The sequence below is a fragment of the Ovis aries genome, chromosome 2 (genome assembly GCF_016772045.2).
Source record: "Ovis aries strain OAR_USU_Benz2616 breed Rambouillet chromosome 2, ARS-UI_Ramb_v3.0, whole genome shotgun sequence".
In the NCBI taxonomy this organism is placed as follows: Eukaryota; Metazoa; Chordata; class Mammalia; order Artiodactyla; family Bovidae; genus Ovis; species Ovis aries.
The window spans coordinates 249,064,941-249,073,862 of NC_056055.1; the positions used below are offsets into that span (position 1 = coordinate 249,064,941).

Here is an 8,922-nt window from a genome sequence, read left to right on the forward strand (position 1 = left end):
CGCGGATTCAGTTTAATATCAAGTACACTACATACCCAAATTGTCAACCGTTCAGAGCACAGCGGGCTTCCGAGGTGGCGCTCACGGTGAAGAAGCTGCCCACCAGTGCAGGCCTCATAAGAGGCGCAGGTTGGATCCCTGGACAAGGAAGCTGCCCTGGAGGAGGGCCTGGCAGCCCACTCCAGTATCCTTGCCTGGAGAATCCCATGGACAGAGGAGCCTGGTGGGCTTCAGTCCATAGGGCCGCACAGAGTCAGACACGGCTGAAATGACTGAGCACGGACGCACGCGCGGCACGTTAACAAAACCACTTAGGAAAACTGGGCTACAGAATCTTGACGGGGAGAGCAAGGCCGAGTGAGTGGTTTGCGATAGGAAACAACCGTACCTAAACCAGCGTGAAAGCGGAAGTGAAGTCGCTCAGTCGTGCCTGACTCTTTGCGACCCCGTGGACTGCAGCCCACCAGGCTCCTCCGTCCGTGGCATGGGCAGTGTTTAAAATATTCAAGACACCAAACGCACAGCTGACTCCAAACTGCCATTTAGTACGCTTTGGATTACAGTATATAAAAGCTACCCCCTCATCTGTGGGAATCTTAAGCTGATGCCCAAGACAATCAAAGCCTCCCATATTCAATATCCCATCGTTTTCTGGTTGTACCAAGAAGCAAACAACCAGCAAATTATTTCAGTTCTAAACAAACTGCATCTACCTTTTAAAAATGGGACGAGATGGGTTTGTTTTCTTTTTTAAAAGGCAAGTTTCTAGAGCTACTAAAAAATCCCTGAATTTACAAAATAGTTGCTAGAAATATTCTTCCGGCTTATACAGGAAGGGTGACGGGGCCGCTGATGGGAGTGGGTGTGTGATATTAACCAGGTTGATGGGAGTGGGTGTGTGATGTTAATCAGAATTAATCTCTCTCTCCTGCTCCATCGGAGGCTGGGCTCCCCTCGCTTTGGGTCTTTTCATCTTATGCACGTCGCCTCCTTTAGTCTCCTGACGGCCACTTCCGCCCCTCTTCCCTTTGCTCCCCTTTCCCCTTTTGTTTGGACCTTTTTGTCTGAAGATTTATCCTTTCCTGCCGCCCTTTTCGGCTTGTTTCCGCTTCTGCAGGAGCCTGTTTAGCTGACGGCGTCTCTGATCTCCTCTTGGGCCCCTCCCCTCACTGGAGGCTGGGGGGTGGGGGCGGCGCATGCTGAGAGCCTTGGAGAAGCCGGGGCCTGGCCGCAGCTGCCCAAGCCCTGGGACCCTCGGCGGGGGTGGTGGGAGAAGCCCGGTGCCTTTCAGCCTCTTGGTTTCTGTCCCTCCCTCTGTCTTTCGATTGTCTCTCCCCGCGTCTCGCTCTGTCTCTGCTTCCCCCCTACTCTCTCTCTGTACTGTTCCCCGATTCTCCTGGTCCACACCCTCAGACAGGTACGGACCACCTACTGGGCCCCTGGCCCCCGTGCAGGGGACACCGTGTCCTCCTCGACACCTCCCAGGGGATCGCTGTGTTTATCCCCACTGTACAGATGGAGAAACTGAGGCTGGGCACCATCAGGTGACTCGGTCACATAAGCTGGGTCCGCCAGTGCTGGGGTGCAGGCGGGAGGATCAGGGCCAGGAGACTGAGGCCCAGAGACGGGCGGCGGCTGACTCGAGATCACACAGCAGTGAGCCGCCGGCCGCTGCGAGGGGCCAGCTCCCCCGGCACCCTGCCTGGCTCCAGAGAAATCACGTAAATCTCAGGAAGTCTTTGGCAAGGAGGCTGCAGGGCTTACCAGATGGGCTGTGGCCAACGCCCCCAGCCTCATCCTGCCTGCCTGCTCGCCGTCCACAGTCTTTTCTGGGGCTGACCGCGGGAACTCAGCCTCTCTCCTCCCGAGGCAGGCTGGGACCTGGGACTTGCACCTGGGACCCTTTGCTGCATGCTCGCACCTGGACAAACATCTCATCTCCTGGAGCAACAAAATACAAAGACGCTATACAGGGCTTCCCTGGTGTCTCAGACAGCAAAAGCGTCTGCCTGCAGTGTGGGAGACCCAGGTTCGATCCCTGGGTCAGGAAGACCGCCTGGAGAAGGAAATGGCAACCCACTCCAGTATTCTTGCCTGGAAAATTCCATGGACGGAGGTTCCTGATGGGCTACAGTCCATGGGGTTGCAAAGAGTCGGACATGACTGAGCAACTTCACTTTCACTATAAGGGACTAAAATTAACCTCACGTACGGTTGGGGGAAGTTAAGGACAAGATCAAAAAGACCAAAAAAAGCCCCAACTGCCACTTCTGAAGCACAAGCAGGTTCTGTGCATGCCCCCTGCACTCAGCACCACTACAGGGGCGGGCAGACCACCTGAGCCACGCCTCCAGCCTGGCCCCTGGACATGGTCCTAGCCTCACCCCGTGTAAGGAACCGGACTGAGCAAGGGAACCTGCTCCTTGTCCTCAGGGCCTGCTGCGGCAGCGGGGGCCCCGGCAGAGCCTCGCCTGCGCTCCTGGTCTGGCCTTGCACCACTTCCTTTTGATCGGGGAGGGCCAGGAGCCCCAGTGGCTGGCGCTAGGGAGCAGCCCCAGCAGCAGCATCCCCAGCTCCCGTCTCTGCCCTTGCACCTGGCCTCCCATGTGGAGCCGACGGGAGGCGGGCTGGCTGTCCCTACAGCCCTAACTCGTGTCCCCAGCCTCCCCCGAGTGCCCGGGCCCCCCGGGGGGGTGGGGGAGGGGAGGACGCACCGGAGTCTCTGAGCCCTCGCTGCAGCTCACCGGGTCCCTGAGACCCAGCAGGGCAGGCGTGGGCAAACAGAGCCCGGCCCAGAGAGGGCCAGAGGCCGCCCGGGGCTACACAGCACGGTCAGGACGGGCCCGTCTGTCCCCCACCCCGGGGTGACAGCACAGTCAGGACAGGCCCATCGGCTGCCGGGAGCCGCCATGGGAGATCCCACCCATGACAAGGTCATGTGGAAGAGAACTGTTAAGCAAGGCTTCAGAACTCAAGGGGCTGCCTAGGCTTTCTCGAGCATCTACCCCAGAACCAGAATCGGTCTGTTTCACTGTTTCATGACTTTCCCCAACTCCTCTGACATTAACAGGGGGCTGACCCTGACCACCTTTCTCTGGAGAAAATCAACTTAGGGCTATAGCTAATAAGTCTCCTGGACATGAGAGGAATATTTCAAATCAAACCCCCTCTGTTAGCATTCTAGCTTGCTCGGCAGGCATATCCAGACTCTTACAGCTACTCGTGATTATTTACAGCCTCCCAACTGTGAGAGGCACGGCAAGCCTAAAACATAGAGCCTTTCAAAGAGTTAAAAGTTATTTGAGTAGTGCTAGCGCTGATGTAGGATTTCATTACTGGGCCAATGCTTGCTGCTAAGTTCCCGTATCTCTTCTCCACTGTGCACCTGGGAGTGCATTAGTCAACATAGCGAGAATGCAAGAAAAACACGTGTAGCCTTGAATTTAACCATATCAGACTTTTGAGCTAATTGGTTCTTTCTTGTAACTCACTGCACCTTTGCTCTGTGAAAAACGTAACTCTGTTTGGCATTTTCTGAGGCTGACATAGATCAGAAATATGAAGAAAAAACACTCTGAGGGAAAATAAGTTTTCTGGTTGAGCAGCCTTTGTCAAAAGAGGGCCATAAAATGGTCACAGGCCTCCAAGGCCAGAAGATACTGTGCACAACATCTTTTGTGGAAAAGGTATGCAGAAAAATCCTGGTTTCGATAAGGGCAAAACTGCTGGAATGTTTGGGCTGACTCTGTATGACCTTGCGTCTTTCATTTCCCTCTATGCATAAGGCAAGGTATAAAAGCACCTTTTGAAAAATAAAGCTTTTGGGCCTCTCCCTCTCTTTTTCAGGCTGATCCCTTGGAGCATGGGGGCTTCCTGCGTTCACTTATCTGCCCGGGTTTCTAAGACCTGAACGGGAAGACGTTCTGCGTCTTCACTCCCCCGGGAGACCGGGAGAGCACCTGTGGCCTCCGTGAACAGGGCAAACGTCTTGTCTTGAGGTTTTATTGGTCCTCTATGGAAACCAAGGAATATCAGCCTCTTTCTCTCCTCTATTTTCTTATCTTCAACTCTCTTTCCTTCTCTCTCTAAATCAATCGCCGACGCCGTTTCTCCTCCGGGTTTCCCTGGATCCTGCAGGGGCTGGACCCCGGCAATCGGCCAGCGCCCCCCAGGGTCACACAGCTCAGACAGGATGGGCCTGTCCGCCCCCCACCCCGGGGTCTCACAGCGCGGTCAGGACAGGCCCGTCCAGCACCCCCTCCCTGGCCCCTTTCCTCCGAAGGTTGGCCTCTATCCCTCATCCGCTCAGAGCCTCCTGAGTCCCCGTCAGGGTTGTCCCTGACGTCCCCGAGGGTGGTGGGGGAGTCTGATTCTGCCTGATGTGGTGCAGAGTGACCCCGGGCCCGGTGAGGGGTTCTAAACCGACCCAACTTCGCAGGATATTCATCAGACCTGGCCTCACCCCTAATCCCCACCCTCCCAGGCCGTGTGACTCACCTCCACCAAACACCAAAAACCGGGTTCCAGGGCTGAGAATCAGACCATGTCCTGGTGAAGCCACCCAAAACCAGGGCAGAAGCCAGGGGGAGGTCAGGAGTTGAGCACACGTTCAGCCACAGGGGCTTGTAGCCAAGGAAGCATCTAGAAGCCGTGCTCACCGAGGAGGATTACAGACCCAGCCCAGAAAGCAAACATGGGGCGAGCCTCTCATCCTGCCTGGGCTCTGAAGAAAGTTCCGATTAAGCTTTTGTAAAGAAAATCACGTTAGCTTGGCGAGAGAAACTAGCCTTTCTTCCCTCCTCATCTGAACGTCTGTCTCCTCCTCCAGAGGGGCGCTCCCTTTGAGGCCACATCACAGGCTGTGGAGCCCCAGCACTCAGCACAAACAGGGCCCAGCCCCTTCCTTACGCTTCCTTATTTTCTAAGCTGGAGTAGACTTGGTTTACAATGTTGTGCTAATTACTGCTGAACAGCAGAGTGATTCGGCTGCCCACCAGGCTCCTCTGTCCATGGGACTGTCCAGGCAAGAATACTGGAGTGGGTTGCCATGCCCTGCTCCAGGGGATCTTCCCAACCTAAGGACCAAACCCAGGTCTCCTGCACTGCAGGCGGATTCTTTACTGCTGAGTCACCAGGGAAGCCTGTATACCCGCGCTCTTTTCCATTATGGTCTGTCATAGAAAACTGAGTGTAGTCCTCTGGGCTACACAGTGGGATCTCGCCATTCATCCACTCTACGTATGAAAGCTTTCATACGCCAGCTTCAGCCTCCCAGGCCATCCTTCCCCCAAGGAGAGGCCCCTCCTGGCAATCTCCAGCCTGTTCTCCACGTCTGTGATTCTGTTTCTGCTGCATAGGCAGGCTCACTCGTGCCGATAGACTTCATGTGTAAGCGACATCAGGCAGTATTTGTCTTTCTCCTTCTGACTTGCTTCACCTGGTGTGACAATCTTCAGTTGCATCCAGGTTCCTGCAAGTGGCATCGTATTGTTCTTTTTAATCACTGAGTAGCTCCTTTCTGTGAGCTTCCCAGGTGGCTCAGATGGTAAAGAATCTGCCTGCAATGCAGGAGACGTGGGTTTGATCCCTGGGCCGGGAAGATCCCTGAAGGAGGAAATGGCAACCCAATCCAGCAACCTTGTCTGAAAAATCCCATGGACAGAGTCTTGCCAGTCCGTCCATTATGATGCTCCAGGAATCAGCTGACTATTTAATTTTCCAAGTAGAAGAGATAATCCATATCTCTGACGAAGGACTCGTGTCCAGAATACACCAGGGACATCCAGAAATCAACGCGAGAAGGATAAACCACCGGCCCTGCATGGTAGGGTCAAGCTCAGGACCCATGCCCCACAGACGTCAAGGAGGAAACTTCCAGAAGCTTCTGAGCCCACAGCTAGCTTCCCTGCTGCTGCCCCAGAGTCCCCTTGCCCACCCCCCCCACCCCCACCCCCCCGCCCCCGCCAAGGCACGCATGGCCGTTCCTCAGGGTAGACTTGGGGAAGTATCAGGGGAGGTGTCCTTGGTCAGAGACGCCTTCCAGGCTGTGCCAGACTTGCTGCCAGGTGTCCAGTGCTAACAGTGAGGAGGCCGTGGGGGCTGCTGCCCACCCTCAGGTGGGAAGAGAGGCCCCTAAGAGCACTAGCTGGTCTCCCTAAGAAGCATGCTGGCAGAATGGAGGGGGCACCGGGCCAGGAGTCAGAGCCTTCGGTTCCAGGCTTCACGCCCTGCAGACTGGCTGGGTGGGCTTGGGCACCCTCTGTACGACCTTGATCTTTACATCTGTCCAAGGGAAGGATGGAGTAGCTCCGATGTGCGGAGCGCTGTCTAGCACTGACTCGGTGAGGTGAGGCCAGGCCCACCCCTCCTGCCACCCTGGCAGTGACGCCCCAGCGCCCCCAGCCTTGGGGACTCCCTGACTCCAAACAACCCACGGCTGGGGTGGGGCTGAGTCTGAGAGCCAGCCAGCCCCAGCGCAGGCCTGAATCACCCAGCCCGACTCTGGCCCTCTGCCCTGAGCTCTGGGTGCCGGCTTGGCCTGGCAGGGCGGGCCTCTCGTTCCGAGCCACTGCTCTGCTTGAGTGCCTGCTTCCTGCCCCATGTCCGCTGAGCCCACGTGTGGCCCCCTTCGTCCCGACGTTCACAGGGCTGGTCCCCAAAGGTGGCCCCACCCCCAGCGGCTGCCCACAGCACAAGCCCCTGGGTGCTGGCTGGGAGGAGAGAGATAAGGGGGGCAGTGGGGATCCAGTCTGAAGGGGGCACAGCCCATCCTCAGAGGGACCCCGGGAACGAGAGGGGTGGCAGACTGCTCCCTCTCTGATGGTGAGGCACGGCCCTGCCCTCTGGAAGCTTCCCTGCTGATGGCGAGGAGCAGCCCTGACCACACAGGCCCCTCGTCCGACGGGGGAAACACCACTCCTGCCTGCAGGAGGTGAGGGTTCGGCAATGCCCAACTCCCTCTTTTTCAAAGCTTCTGATTTCACAGGCAGGAGAGGGACAGCCCCTGTCCTGGGGGAATCTCCCGTCTGCTGGCGGCAGCGCCCTCAGGAAACCGACTTCCTGCCTGTCTTCAGGACCTGCCCCGTCAGTCGGTCACTCGTATGTGGCACACGCGCTCGGCCCTGGCCCTCGAGTCTCATCAGCATCCAGGAGCAAAGCCAGCCAAGGACTGACCCCCTCGTTTGACGAATGGGGAAACTGAGGCCCAGAAGGGGAGGGGGCAGGGCCAAGGCCACATGGGAGGCAGGGCTGGAGCCAAGATCACCCCCGGAGGCAAGGAGGCAGCGGGGACAGGGCAGGTGACTCAGAGAGCTGGTTCCTGTGCCCTCGACCTGGGAGGCCAGGCCACTGGACGCCCTCTGCCCCACTGGCCCTGCCACAGCCTGACTCAGGGCAGCCCAGAGCCAGCCTTTCTCAACCCTGTTTGGAAAGCACGTTCTGTCTCAGGGAAGCCTGCTGCCTGCCAGGCCTTTACGAGCCTGGTTCGTGGGTCTGGTGCTGGGAGCCTGGGGCGCACGTTTTGTGTGAGCCAAGGACGAGGCCCTGCTGGGGAGCAGCCCTGGCCCAGGCACTTCTCTGAAAGTCACGGCTGGTGGAGGCTGGAAATCTCCGACGATCAGCGTCAGAGGGACCCCAGGGCTGAGCTGGCCCAAGCGCTGCCTGTTTTAGAAGGGATCAGGGAGGACTGCAGACAGGTGGTGACTTTTCTCAGGTCGCACAGCACACCAGCAGCAGAGATTGGACCTGCCGCCCACCCCTTGCCCTCGGCCGTGGCCCTTGCCTTGGGGCAGCGGGGGGCTCTTTGTCTCAAGCTGTCCTTGTGCGGACAACTCAGGGGTCAGAAAGAGGGTTGATACTGAGGGTTTTCAGGGATCGTCTTGGGGCTGGACCCCCACTCCTGGCTCAGCCCTCGAGCCTCCCCTGCAGAGGCCCACCCAGGTCCTGGCCGCCATAGGAATTCACCAAGGTGGAGGTCACGCAGCTTGGGGGGGGTCACCTCACTCCTCTGCCCACCCCTGCGTGGTCAGCCGGCAGGACGCCCTGAGCAGGGGAAAGGCTCGTCTGGAGGAGGAGAGAGACTTGCTGCTTATTGAGCGCCTCCTGTATGCCCGCCCAGAGAAAACACTTGAGCATGACGTCCTTCAAGCCTCCTGCCGTTGTGAGGTGGGCATCTTTACGAGAGGAAACGGGGGTTCGAAGACATTGAGACACTTTGCCCAAGGCAGTTGGATCGCCAGCCCGGCTCCGTCTGCTTCTGAAGCCCACGCTTTATTTCTTCATCGTACCAATGCCTCCGGAAGGGCCTCAGGGGACACCCACCTCCTCTGGGGAGTGTCCAGAACCACATGGAAACCTCCCCTGATGACTTGGTCCTGCGGGGGATGGGCTTTCCCCGGGGCTCAGAGCTGGCCTTGCTGACCCCACCCTGAGACATAGCCCTGCCCATGGGGTTCCCCAGGTTTCTGGGGAAGGAACAGAGAGAGCAGCCAGACCTGGCCTTGGTGTGTGCATATCCCACTGGCATCACGGGCCAGTGCAGGGCAGCATGAGATGGCCAGGGACCTAGCTGAAGAAGGCTCACGGACCAGACTCAGATTTGCACAGCTCCGAGGCTGAGAGCAGAGGCGTGGGTTCCACCTGAACTCTGCCGTAGGCTGCTGTGTGACCTTGGCCATGTGGCTGGCCCTCTCTGAGCGACTGCCAGAAGCTGGTCACTGACATTCTGTGCCACAGGAGTCCAGTTAGTTTCAGAGGTTCAGACCATTGGTCAGAAAGAGAGCCAGGCCAGGAGAGGGTTTGAGCGTCTGGGCTGTCCCTCTCTGCCAGCTTTCTTCCAAGGTCATTTCTCACTAGCAACAACATCGCTACTACCAGAGTGGAGGCGGGCTTGATGAGACCTCGCTTGCAGAAAGACACGGCAGG

The 8,922-nt window shown here is 57.8% G+C and overlaps 1 long non-coding RNA gene across 1 annotated transcript; it reads right to left on the reverse strand.

Moving 5' to 3' along the window:
- Positions 1-525: 525 nt before the first annotated feature.
- Positions 526-4,639, reverse strand: LOC121818801 (uncharacterized). The gene is made up of 2 exons (XR_006058928.1): positions 4,498-4,639; positions 526-1,941 (listed from the first exon to the last, which is right to left on the reverse strand). It is a non-coding gene; the product is annotated as an uncharacterized LOC121818801 (long non-coding RNA).
- Positions 4,640-8,922: the final 4,283 nt, after the last annotated feature.